Source organism: Tachypleus tridentatus, chromosome 1 (genome assembly GCF_004210375.1).
Source record: "Tachypleus tridentatus isolate NWPU-2018 chromosome 1, ASM421037v1, whole genome shotgun sequence".
Lineage (NCBI taxonomy): Eukaryota > Metazoa > Arthropoda > Merostomata > Xiphosura > Limulidae > Tachypleus > Tachypleus tridentatus.
The window spans coordinates 71,188,350-71,202,507 of record NC_134825.1 but is presented as its reverse complement, the minus strand read 5'-3'; the positions used below and the strand labels follow the sequence as shown (position 1 = coordinate 71,202,507).

The following is a 14,158-nucleotide window of genomic DNA, read 5'->3' as shown; positions in this document are numbered from 1 at the left end:
CAACTGCATTACGATATTCCACAGCCACACTTTCAACTTTATATCAACTTCCACAAAGTGCGCCAACTTCTTATTCTAGAATAAATTAGGCTTAAAAATTTAAAACTTGCTATTTCTTTAAGAAGCATTTATATCCCTTCAAAAATATTCTGATTTTTCTTTGTTTTCTGTATATATTGACTATTCCACTCTGAAGGCATACTCTTGAGATTGACTATTGGTAAAATAATTAAGGTATATTAATTTTAGTCCTAATATGGCAGTGCAACTTTTTACTAAATACAGAAAAACACCAGGATTACCATAGCATTGGTAGGTAAAAAAGACCCATATTCTGTCTGTATTATACACGCATAACCACAAATAATCACATCTTATTTACAGTTTAAGACAAAGTAAACCACAGTTTAAACTGAATATCTTAACTAGTGTATTATTTTGGTATTATGACGTTTAATATCTTATATTTAGATTATTTTGATCTCAAAATTTTGTTCCTCTAAAGTAAAAAAAAAATACATTGTATAATTTGGAGTTAACATGAATGATACTATTTATTATTTTGTATTTATAACGATATTTGGAAGTTTTATCTGCTTCAGCATTTGTGTTTCGTAATTATGGTAAAGCTACTACAGTTTTCTGCCGCCGTCAGAATTTTGAACTACTGACCTGGGGGTTTGTTTTGTTTTGAATTTTGCGCAAAGCTACTCGAGGACTATCTGCGCTAGCCGTCCCCAGTTTAGCAGTGTAAGGCTAAAGGGAAAGCAGCTAGTCATCACTACTCACCGCCAACTCTTGGGCTACTCTTTTACCAATGACCGTCACATTATAACACCTCCAGAGCTAAGAGGATAAGCATATTTGATGTGGAGGGGATTCAAACCCGCGACCCTCGGATTACAAGTCGAGTGCCTTAACCACCTGGCCATGCCAAGCCGCTGTCCTGAGGGAAGACAGCCAGTTAGCAGCATTCTACCATTCACCACCCACTTTAAGAGACTGACTGCTACACTTGTAACTCACCCAGATTTTAAAGTGTACTATTGTACTGCACGGACTGAAACCTGCTCGCCAGCTCCAAAATCCAGAACTGTACCACAAGGACAACCAGCGCCTATGTGATTCAGAAGTTCTAACTTTAACTTTCAATCTTCCCATTGGTCTGACCTTGACACAGTATTTTGATCTATTCTGAGCTTAACTTTTGTTTCCTGACCAAAAAATAGATTAGTAGAAACAAGATAGCGTATTCCTGAATACTATAAACTCAAGAACGCGCACAAAGGGTGCAAGGAATACATGTCTCGCTGGAGTAACTGTATGCATACGGACTCGGTCATTTTGGTGAGTGAAATCCTGCTTATTTTATGCATATGACGTATGTGCGTATTGGCATAGTTTATATATATATAATACATGTTAAATTCCTGCGCACGACCCTGCGCCAACTTGACCTCTTTTTTTTTTCATTGTTTGCCACCAAGTAACACAAAAACTTGTTATCAGTAATTATTTTACACAACCACAATCAACATGATTATATCTAATTTAAAATAGCCATTTCCCACAGTTGGTTCGAATTAACAATGAACGTGGAAAGATATAAAGAAACTGAATTATTAAAAAAAGAATTAAATATGAAAAACGTTATTCTAGTGATTCGCAGACTGTAGTAGGTGTCGCTCATGAAAGCGGTAAAAAAAATTTTGTAACAAAATGATAAAATTTCTAATAAACATAACTTGAGCTTTCCATATACACACTACTTTCCTCATTTCGAGACTCCTCCTCCGCCTGAATAGACTTGTTAATGTTTTTTTTTCTTTCAAATTGACAAAACATGTGCCAGATATTCCTCAACTGTGCCAGAAGAACAATCGCATTCTTTCCATTAACAAGTAAGTGTCAATAATATATATATTTGCTTTTTTATTATTTTGTTTGTTTGTTTAGATCTGAATTTCTACTTAAGAAAGGTAGGCTTAAACAAAACGTGATAGACAAACCTGAAAAAATTGAAAAATGCTGTTGTAGTGTATAAAATACAAAGTATCAATGAATCATCAAGAGGATGTTTTCATCAGCCACCACTTGAACTTCACAGCATTGAAGATGGAAGGGGTTATAGACGATCAAGAACCTGCTCATGGTTGGTGTTACCACCAAGAGGTTTCTTCTATTTTTACTTCAGAAAGAAAGAAATGAAAAGAAAGTGTCTGAAATGAAAACCATGAAAAGAACTTGTATGAGCACATTTTCATCAGTTACAAGACTGTAGATGATGGAACTTAGCTGTTACCTTATAGGAAACTATAATTATTTCAGTGTTTCAAGTCTGGGACTCTTTAGTTCATTATCCACTTAGAAATAATATAACTGTTTATTTTCAAACTAGTTTCGACAATATTACAAATGTAAAAGACAAGTTCCAGTCCAATAAATCGAGCTGAAGCACATTTTTTGAGGATGAAAATTTTTTTTTTTTACTATAGCCAGAGTGGACCAAAAAATAACGTATTTTGAAACGACTGACTTCCAGCACGCGTCAAACCTGACACATGGTTTAAATTTCGTTGTTGTTACAGTTTAGTGTTATCGCTTTGCTAGTAGGGGATACACAAGAATTACAAGAAAGAACTAGAATTACTTGATGCCAAAATACTTCTTGCACTATCAAAGAATATTAAAAGGTCTTTTGAGAAAATTTGGAAAAGTCCTGAAAATAGATGACTTTTTAACTGAGAGTCTACTGTGAAATCAATATCTAGAATCCGAGGTAAGAGGGAAAACACCGGAGAAATAAAAGGGTTTTGTCATTAATCTAGCTTACTTATTTGCAAAAACGCCAAATTATTGTTCAGTTATTGAGAATTAATTTAAACTACCAACACTTTAAGTTCTTTAATTCCCAAAATGAACTACTTAATGTTGGGTCAATATGCATCCATGGTTATATTTGATTTACGTTAATTAGGATCGTTATAGATGTGTTCAAGAAATAGCTACCGCTCCAACAGCTTGTGTATCTGTGGTTGTATGCGTATTAGAAAATGTACTGAAGAATACCATGCTTGTTCTCACGATCGGCAATATTAATATTGTTAGAAAGATAAAAGGGGAAGGCATTGATATGAAATCAAATGTTGCAGAAAGAATTGCAAAGTCCATTCAAATTGTCGATGGAAAAGGACTTCTCAAGGGTGGATTCCATCCCTGTTCTGACGTTTCGCTCTTTGTAACCCCCTACAGTAGATATATTCGAACAACAAGAAAGAATAGACCATCGTACACTACTTGAACTCTAAAGCAACGAAGATCGAGGAGCTATAAATGGCCAAGGTCCTGCTCATGGTTGGCCTTACCACTTTAAGGGATTAACTGTCACACTTATAACTCACCCAGATTTTAAAGTGCAATGAATATTATGTGGTATTGCATGGTTTCAAAATCGACTCGCCGGCTTCAAAATTCAACATTATAATAAACGACATAAAAACGCTTGTGAACAGGGGGAAAATTTCTTCTACTTTTACTTTTGATTAAGTGTCTTAAAATTAATAATAATATCAGTTAATTACCTACTAATATTTGTTAGTAAACTGCTGTAGGCAAGAAACTAGGTTGGTCTTGCATCTTAGAATCTAATATTTAGAGCTGTAGGGGCCTAATGATACCACACAAACACCCAACAAATGCAAACAAACATTTGCCTTACTCTAGTTACCATTACACTACAAGCTTAATTAACGTTATGAAATTATTGGTAGAACTCTCCATGATATCACACGTGCAAAAATACTCTTCTCGATCAAATGTTTGTAATCGGGCTAACTATAGGGCAAACCAGTAAAATAAAGATAAGTATAGATGTGCTTCCGAACTAATTTGCATATGGATTAACCAATTACTGATTAGTATCAGATTATCCAAATTTGTTAATTAGTTTTGATTAGAATACCAGTTATATCAACTACATAGAACATTCTTTGTTTATCTTCAGCTAAAATTAATTCTTCCCAATCGTATTTACAACTATAAAGCGTATATTCAACAAAAAATCGCAAAAATTTACAATAATTGGTAATGCTTAACTTTATACATGTGTACATAAGTATACAAATAGCGAGAGAAATGCGTGAAAAAAAAATCCGATTGCTATGCATTATTACCAGTTTAAATTAATAAAATTGGCCACTTTATAAATATATATTTTATTTATGTTACTGAATATTAATATTTGCTTTCCAAGCAAATTCATTAAAGTTGAAATTTCAGTCAAATCCTCGTGGAAAATTTTGTATAGTAAAAAGACGAATTAGTTTGGTTTGTTCCGAATTTTATGCAAAGCTACACAACGTTATCTGTGTTACCATTCCCTAATTGAGCAGTGTAAGACTAGAGGGAAGGCAGCTAGTCTTCACCACCCATCGCCATAGCTTGGGCTATTCTCTTACTAACGAATAGTGGGATTGACCGTCACATTATAACGCAGCCCTGTATGGCTAGATGCTCAAGGCTCTCGACTCGTAATCTGAGGGTCACGGGTTCGAATCCCCCTCACACCAAACATGCTCGCCCTTTCAGCCGTGGGGGCGTTATAATGTAACGATCAATCCCAGTATTCTTTCGTAAAAAAATAACCCAAGAGATGGAGGTGATGACTAATTGCCTTCCCTCTAGTCTTACACTGCTAAATTAGGGAAGACTAACGCAGATAGCCTTCATGTAGCTTTGCGCAAAATTCCGAAACAAACAAACAAACACATTATAACGCCACCACAGCTGAAAGGTCGAGCATATTTGGCGTGACGTGGATTCGAACCCGCGATCCTCAGATTACGAGTCGAGTGCTTTAACCACCTGGCCATGCCGGGCCTTAAGGCAAGTTAATGTTTGATAGCATCTTTCCAGATAATCATTAACTGATGTATAATATTTGCAACTGTTTTGTAATGTATTAATACAGAATCTATTCATAAGTATAGAAAAAAAGAAGAAAATAAAAATGAACTCACATCATCACGTATTGCTCAGAAAGAAGTTTTCGTACTCGTTTACTTTGCTTTAACAATCAAATGGGGTTAGTAAACAATGACACCAGAATCTTCATTACCAACTGTGGCTTCATTAACGTGGTCCACTGCAGTTGTTTGTTTACAGTTTTCGCCGTGTTCACGTGTATAAAAAGAATATCCAATTTGAAAGTAGACTGTTTTCATAGCTCTTCTATGTATATCCCTACTTGTCTGAACCCTTAATGAAGTCGTCTTAACCTTACCTACCAAATAGAAAGAATCAGTGGAACATTTTCTCTTTATACCCAACATGTAACATGAGTTTAATAAAAAGCCAACCGACAAAAGGTCATTCGTAATCTAGTCGGGCCCATCATGGTCTAGTGGTCAGGGAATTCGACTCGCAATCTACGGGTCGCTGCTTCGAATCCCTGTAGCTGAACATACCTACGCTTTCAGCTGTGGGGACGTTATAATGTACGGTCAATCTCACTATTTATTGGCAAAAGAACTGCCTTATCTCTAGTTTATTACTGCTAAATTAAAGACAGCTAACGTAGATAGACATCGATTAACTTTTCGAGAAATTTAAAGGTAATTTAGTTCTTTCAAACAACTCGAACTTGGATTACTCGACTTCGACATGTGCGCTATGTTTCCTATTGTGTATGTTTTTATTCTAATCTCAATTTGTATAGAGTTATGGAAAATCTAAATTATAGTTTTAGTGTTCAGATGACAGCATTATATCTCCAAGAAATCTCGTAAAATAAACTTATTAGAACAACTTACAATCGACGGGGTTATTAATTTATTTTAATTTTTCAGGTTACTCAAACTACTAGAATAATAATAAAAAAGACTTCTCATTCAATACAGGAAAAAATTAAACAAGTTAAAATTTGAGCATCTTATCAGTCTAGTGACGCCTTTGTTAATTTTAACTGCCATATTTTTATAGTCACTCAAATGGACTCTTTCCATATAGTGAAGTCTACAGTGATGTCTTTTATGAAATGTTAAAATTAAACTAACTGATATTGTAGAGTGGCATTTCAATGAGGAAAATGTGGTTGGTATTTTTTACATGCATTTTTGATGTAAAATGGACTTTTGTTATATGAATACAAACATTTTCCATAAAACACGTATATCTATAATAGCCAAATGAATTACAATAAAGGTAAGAATCTTATACTAATAAAACATTTAATGTGTTTTCTAGGACAAAAAGTTGTCAGAATATACATATTATCTGATCTAAATGAAGTTGTATAAAACACAACGTGTTAGATATACTCAATTGTTTCAGCTCAACTTAATACGAGAGTTATGATTTAGATAGCTTATACAGCGCGAGTGTTAAATTTAGAATCGATAGTTTATTGCAAGTTTGTTTACGTAACTATTTACGAATCATAAGTTGGGTAGTTCAATAGTTCTAGATAGATAATTGTTATGTTATTGCGTCATGTTTCTAGAGATTTTTTAATTTTCTCGTTGTTTTAATTGAATAATATCACAACGTAATATGTAGTAGTGCGTTGAACGTTCTAGACCTCTATTGGTGTATAAATACGTGTCGAAAATGTAATGCGACGTGGAGATAAATTAAGTTCGCGTGATTGTGAGTTGTAGCCATAGAGAATGTGTAATGGCAATTTTTAAAGTGAAATTACAGACTGTATTGTAATGACAGAGCAAAAAAAAATTAATTCGCTTTATCAAATTGTATCATAAGGTAACTAAATCAATCTGTGTGGAATTTGACGTAACAGAGACAGTTAGTTAAAGTTCTGGATACAAGTGTGATAACCAACAAAGTAACGAATATATACAGTTGACTTGTTTTAATATGTTATTTTTTAAAAAGTGGATTGTTTGTTGTTCGTTTATTGTTGAAATTTATCGCCACAAATCACAGACACCTACCGTAAATAATCCGGCCAATACATAAAACATAACATTATACGGTAAAAATTCAGATTGCTGATTTAAAGTAGCTATCGATAATGAATTAGTTCAGATGTTTGTGGCTAAGATAAGAAAAGAAAGCAGACTTTACAGATGTGCTACATTGAATATCACTACTTTTCATAAAACTTCACTCAGTAGTCACTTTCTTCAACAGACATGTCATCAATACAAAATACATCTGACTTGTTCTCTCTGTCTCTTTCGTTTTGTTACTCGTCAGAGTAGGCACAGACAACAGAAGCAATAGACAACTTAAACTTTCCATTTGGTTTATTGAGGTGAATCTCGAGATGTCTTCTTAGAATAACTATAAATCTTGCCAAGAGATACTGTTTTTTCTGTAGCTGTATGACCTTACCCTTTATCTTTGTTTTGTTGCAAGCAGAAGAGATCTTAAAGAACTCTAAGAATGCTTTCTTCATTGGAGACCAGACTGATAATTCTCTATGAGATAAACTTTTCATATAATTCTTGTCCAATTTTATCTTTATTCAAAATTTTCTTAATCTGATCTGACATCACAACTTTTATTATGAAATCTACACCCTCATTTATCAGATCAACAAAGAGGTTTTCCTGTTTCAGGATGACGTCTTTCATCTTGAAGGCATGCATTGAAGCTCAGTATTGCTTTGAACATGATCATGATAGTTTATGATAGTTTGATCTTATCTGAGTATCTCCCACGCTACTAATCATACAAACTTCTTTAACAAGTCTCTACAGCTCTGGTACTATAAAAAGTAACCTATGAAGATGGACTCTGGCTACGTAATGTCAATAATTTCTCCAAGTATTCTCAAGTTCTATCCTATAGTCAGAACCAACAGAAAAATCCATAATGAATTTTAGTGTACAATGACTTCTTTATCGAACGTCTAGAAACTTTTTCACTAATAGCCACAAGATAGAGGTCGGACATTGGTCATTCACATTACACAAGGACAGCTCACTTGTCAATCAGATTAGACATCAACCACATAAAGTATAGGGTAACGTCACGTAGACCAATGACGCTTTAGTCACAAACCGTAATGGATTCCTGATATAATTTTGAACAAGCAGTCCGTACTTCTACACGTGCCATCAGTCAGTAACTAAATTCATATTGCATTTAAAAGACTGTCAAAAATGTAAAAGAAAAATTTCAAACGTAAACAAAGCAAACAACAATATTGTATACAATTTTAACGTTGCACTGACAATGGACCTAAACTTTGGACACGATAGGCCCCTCTTATTACTCTGTCTCACCCCTAGCGACAAATCAATAATTAAACTAAGATTAAATTTAGTCCTAATGATATCGGTTTCTTGATATCAGAAAAATTAGATCACTTAGATTTTTATGACTCGGTTCATCTAAGTTAGTGTTTGTCAACCGGACTTGTAATACAACCCCCAAGTCCAGACTTTGGTCATCACTACCTCCACTAACTCTAAAATGACGAAAAAATTATTGATGTTCCTTGGCGCAGTTTATCATACCTGATAAGTGATACGTACAACCCCCAAATATCTCAAGAACAAACACAAAAAATATTGAATTGGCTCAGACAACTTGTGACCCCTTGGAAACCTGTTTGCGAATCCCTTGGGGGTCGCGACTCACCATTTAAAAAACTCTTAGATTCTAAGTCCTGAAAGAAATAATCAAGTTACCCAGAATTTATTTAGAATTTTCAATCAAACTGTATCATCGTTTGTTGTACTAAACCAAACCAAAATTCAGAACTTTTCCAGTCGGGTATTTAGTGTGACTTTCAGTAACCAGGAAATGTGTTCTGATAAAATAATCTCTTTGGTTTATCTTACCTCAAACCTCACTTTTCCTGTTCCTTCGAGAATAAAGAAACGCATTAATTTCCTTTCATTTGGGTTTCCCAAGCTTGTTTTCAAAATTAGTATAAGAAAAGCATAACAGTTTACAAATAATAAAAAACTACTACTTTTCAACGTCATTGTACCATATAACAAACAAATCTCCTTAATGAAATGTAAAACAATGCTAAAATATTGGTGAAATGAAACACAATGCCAAAATACCATGACTTGTTAACGATATCCCTTTTTGTTGCCAAAAAAATAGTCTTTTTTACAGAGTACAATCTGAACTATTTACATATCCCTAGTCCTACTGTTTTCACTTGCTTAAAAAACAAAACAAAAGAAAAGTGTGTGCAAGCTAGACAAAGTATTTTCTAAAATATCTTCAGCGAACTTTATTTAATTTTATAGATTACGTAGATCCTGGTAGCAAACTAGAACCAAGAGTTTAAAACAAAACTTTCACTCAGGGCTAAATCTGATAATAAAGAATATCCATATCCAGAATACCTTTTGCGTTTGAGCCAAAACTGACGATAAACTTTCTCACACAATGGAACGGCTACTAGAGGGCGTGCTTTTCTGAACCAAAAAACAATCTGGTTGGTTATGTTCACCGTGTTTGTCACCTATATAGTAAATATATGGTATGCGAGTTGGTTCAAGATAAGCCTACATGCATTAAAGTTGTCATATGTACACAAAGAAAAACAAGTGTGCAGGTTCTGAAAGATTACATATGGAAATCCAGCATACATATGTGGTAAAAAGAGGAAAAAGTGACAGAGAACAATATCAAACATTGTGCTTAAGGTCTATGGTCATACAATAAAGGAACTGTGAGTTTTTATAAGAAACAAATGGTTAATAACACTATTTATTTGCTTTTTGTATCAATAAAATTGTACTGAACGGCTTACATTTATTTTGAGTTAACTGTATTGAACGTGAGACGTGCGTGACATAACATAGTAAACATTTCTAGTTTGTATTCTTTAAGTCTGCCAATGGTACATGCTTTCCATTGCGACTACTCTTCACTTACTTTTAATTTCACACTAACCAAAATCTACACGTTGATATGAACTTGTATACCTGCACGTGCATACTTCGGTGTGATCAACATTCATGAAGTCACAGTGCTCTAAAAAATACAAGTTGATTTAAGTACCTCATACGAAGTGAATAGAAAAGAGATAATAGAGATCAAATGTCACTGAAACGAAGTAAGATCTTACCTCTTGTTTAAAAAATGGATTCACACTTTTCCGTTTGTACAGCTGAATCTCCTGATTCTGTTAAAGATTCTAAAAGAAGTAGAAAAGCAAAGACTGTGCAAAACATTTTTCTTCATTAAATTCACTTATGGGCCCGACATGGCCAAGCGTGTTAAGGCGTTCGACTCGTAATCCGAGGGTCGCGGGTTCGAATCCCGGTCGCACCAAACATGCACGCCCTTTCAGCTGTTGGTGCGTTATAATGTTACGGTCAATCCCACTGTTCGTTGGTAAAAGAGTAGCACAAGAGTTGGCGGTGGGTGGTGATGACTAGCTGCCTTCTCTCTAGTCTTACACTGCTAAATTATGGACGGCTAGCGCAGATAGCCCTCGAGTAGCTTTGCGCGAAATTCAAAACAAACAAACAAACAAACAAAATTCAATTACTATGAAAAAAATTAACAAACTACAGTTGTTTAAATAGAACATACGTATGAATTTGTTTGTAATTAAGCATAAAGCTACACAATAGGCTATCTGTGCGCTGCCCACCACGAGTATCAAAAGGCAGATTCTAGGGCTGTAAGTCCGCAGACATATAAACGCTGTGCCACTGGGGAGCCCTGTTTTAGTGGTATGTCTTCAAAATCTGACATTCTATACAATGGCACAGTATGGAAAGAAACATTGTAACATCATTTAGAAAAAAAAAAAGATATATCTTTATACACTGTAATGTTTCGGTTTGGTGCTTATATATTGTATGTATACAGATTTTTAATGTAATTTATTTCTTAGCTAGAAAAAGCTGTCGTTTGCTAGCTATAGAGGGCAGTTGGTTTTGACCATTCTTGTATGCAATGTCAAAGTAAATAAGGAACAGGTAAGACAAGTCAGTTACTTGGGAAGCTGGATAACATCAGATGGTAACTGTGATAACAACATAAGACGTAGAATATGGATGGTAAATGACGTATTTCTGAAAATGGAAAACATACTGACAAATAATAAAATGTATATGACTTGGATTACTATATTATACCAATTCTCATGTATGCATCAGTTTTTGGTACAATATCGCCAAGTATGCAGAAAGGGAATTGAGGCAATTCAGTTGTAGTTATTTAGGCGTATCGTGAAGGTGTGTTGGGAAAGTCACACATCAAATAAAGGTACTTTATCAAAATCAAGTTAGAGGAAAAAAACTGCTAATTAACATGAGAAAGTTGAAATTTTTTTGGACACGTTGTGAGGAAAGAAGAAATTGAAAACCTAGTCGTAAATGTAAAGACTGGAGGAAAGAGAAACCACGGAAGATAGATGTCGACTGACGTCAAGAATCTGTCTAAAGAATGAAAGTATCGACACTGGGAATTCTTTTTGCTTCAGGGAAAAGAGATCTGTGGAAGACCATGGTCATTAATGTCCTGTTTGGACACTTAGTACACAGAGAATGATAACATTAAGTTCAAGGAGTTAAAACAGGCCTAGAACTTTTAGGAAACTCTTAAGGAGGTGGCGTAAAGTTTTATAGCATATTCTTTATAAACAAAACTGTAGAGTGGTTTACGAGATAGAAAGTTGTATCACAAAAATGTAAGTGGATTAATTGTACGTTAGTCCTAGGACTTTTGTTTGAGGGGTGTAGTATAATTTATAAATCTAAACCATCTAGAATCTTACAACGGAGGGAATAAACTGATTGAGTGGATTGCGTTGAGACCACAAATAACAAAAGACTACGTTACAACAACATTCATAGACTTTTGCTATTCAACTCGAAATAAACGCATTTAATAAAAGTGCAACAATACCATAGTTCTCACTGGTAATCACGGTATTGTTTCATATGGGTTCATTCTGGTAAGAGATAATACTGAGTACAGTTTCACATCTTCAACACCAGGGACCATCTCGCTACATTCCTAAACCGTCGAGAACACTAAAATGCAACGAAACGCCATTACAATTTGCATGTGAATATTCTGTCATTTTTGTTTGCTTTTATAAAATCTCAAGGAGTGGTGGAGAAATACTGGAACCACAGGCACTTCAACGTGTTTTACAGATAATGCTTCACGCGCTGTCTTCGTAATTCGAAACACGTCTGGATTAAAAGCAGAATTACTCGACTTAATTTGACAGCAACATAATCAGTCACGTATCTGAAATAAGGAAAGCTCCAAATCATCTGTGGTTCTAGACTTTCGAACACCCTGTACACATTACAAATCTATACGTTTTATACACGAGACGTACAACCCTAACAGTTTTACATGTCTTCCTTTCGCTCAAAACTTAGTTTTATGACAGAAAAATCGACATATTTTCAATATTAAGTTTAAAGACACAGCTAGGGAGCGTGAATCAAAAGAAGTAAAATATTATCGCGTTACCCTTGTATCTTTTCACTCTAAAATATGCACAATCAAAATTCTGAGCATTCTTGGAATACGGAATCATTCTTTACTTCATAATTGAAATCAATAATATACTACCTTAAATCTACAAATGGTTAAATGAGCTTTATATTGTGATACAAAAACTGTTTTAATTTCTAAGACTTTTTACAGTAATATAGAAAATACCTCCAACGTATAGATTAACGTAAAATTTACCGACATTAGTTTGATACAGACAACGATAAATAAATAAATTTTTGATTTACCTTTCGAAGAAACCTAACTGGTTTGGTTTGTTCTGAAATTGCACAAAGCTACACGAGAGCTATCTTCGCTAGCCGTCCCTAATTTAGCACTGTAAGACTAGATGGAAAGCAGCTAGTTATCACCACCCACCGCCAACTCTTGGGCTTCTTTTTACCAACGAATAGTGGGATTGACCGTCACATTATAACGCCCCACGACTGAAAGGGTGAGCATGTTGGATGTGATAGGAATTAGAACCTGGGACCCTAAGAATATAAGTCGAGTGCTCTAACTATTAGTGATCTAAAATTGATACTATTTATAATAAATTTGCTAAGAGAGCATTGACGATTAAAAGAGAGGGGGCCAAACATCCCATCTCCGTTACAGAGAATACAGCATCTACAACCTCTTTCTCATAAATTTTGGTAAGTTTATGATGTCTTCAACTTGTAAAAAAATATATTCTAAAATTAATTTTGTAGCTGGAGATAAAGATCTAAAAATATAAAATTAAGATATTAAAGTTAAAAATAATGTGTCGCGTTAATTGGTTGGCACAAACAGTATCAAAGTAAATCCAAATTGTTACTTTAATTGTAAACATTTTCCTCTGAATTATGTTCCTGACCCAACCCACCAAACATAATTCATTTCCAGTTCGACCTTCCCCCACCCACAAGTAAAGTTAGCACACTTCAGTTCTTTCAGCATCTATAACCATCACTCACAAGTTTTCAATTTATTACATAATGTTCCGCATAAAGCCTAACATCTTATTTTACTCCTAAATATAGGTCATGTCACAAATACTGTTATTAAAAACAATTCTGTTTTTACTGCCTATTTTAGTGTGTTAAATTAATGGAAATCTTTCGTTTAACATGTTGTTTAATGTTTGATTTAGAATACCCATTTTAAAGACTTGCTACCTGTATATTTACAATTCATTCATCTTAATTTACCGCTAAGTACGTCGGTATTTTGTTTATGCATTGATGGTTATGTTGCAACTTTGTGGTAAAAATAATCTTGTTTGATGACTTCATCGCTCTGAAGATGGCATTTCTGATGACTTCACTGTTCTACTTGTAGATTATTAGTAATAGAACAAGGACGATGTTGTACCAGTCATCAACATAATGTTAAGATTAGCTGTCAGACCCATCTGAACGCTCTAGAGAAGTTAGCTCGATTCAAGGACGTAATCCAATTTTCGCACACGACATGTTTTACATAAACTGTTACTTGGCATTGAGACCAGTGTCGTTAACACTCGCATGTTGTATCGTTCCTAACTTGGACAATTTTATCACGTGATCTAAGCTCGTGGAATGCGTACAAATAGCCTGACAGTAGAGAAGCTATGTGAATTTTTGGGCAAACTCCAACTTTTTAGGACAGATGCGTGTATTTAATTAAACAAATCAAACTACATAAGAAAGGATCTTTTATTATCAACATCAATATC

General features: G+C 34.4%; 1 protein-coding gene across 1 annotated transcript in view; it reads left to right on the top strand.

Annotated features, from left to right (window-relative positions):
• The first annotated feature begins 1,293 nt into the window (after positions 1-1,293).
• The window catches only part of LOC143251922 (interferon regulatory factor 2-binding protein 2-like), a 31,636-nt gene continuing 18,771 nt past the window's right edge, over positions 1,294-14,158 (top strand). The window contains exon 1 of the mRNA XM_076503300.1: positions 1,294-1,347. The gene's annotated coding sequence lies outside the window, so the exon portion shown is untranslated. The remainder of the gene's footprint in view (positions 1,348-14,158) is intronic.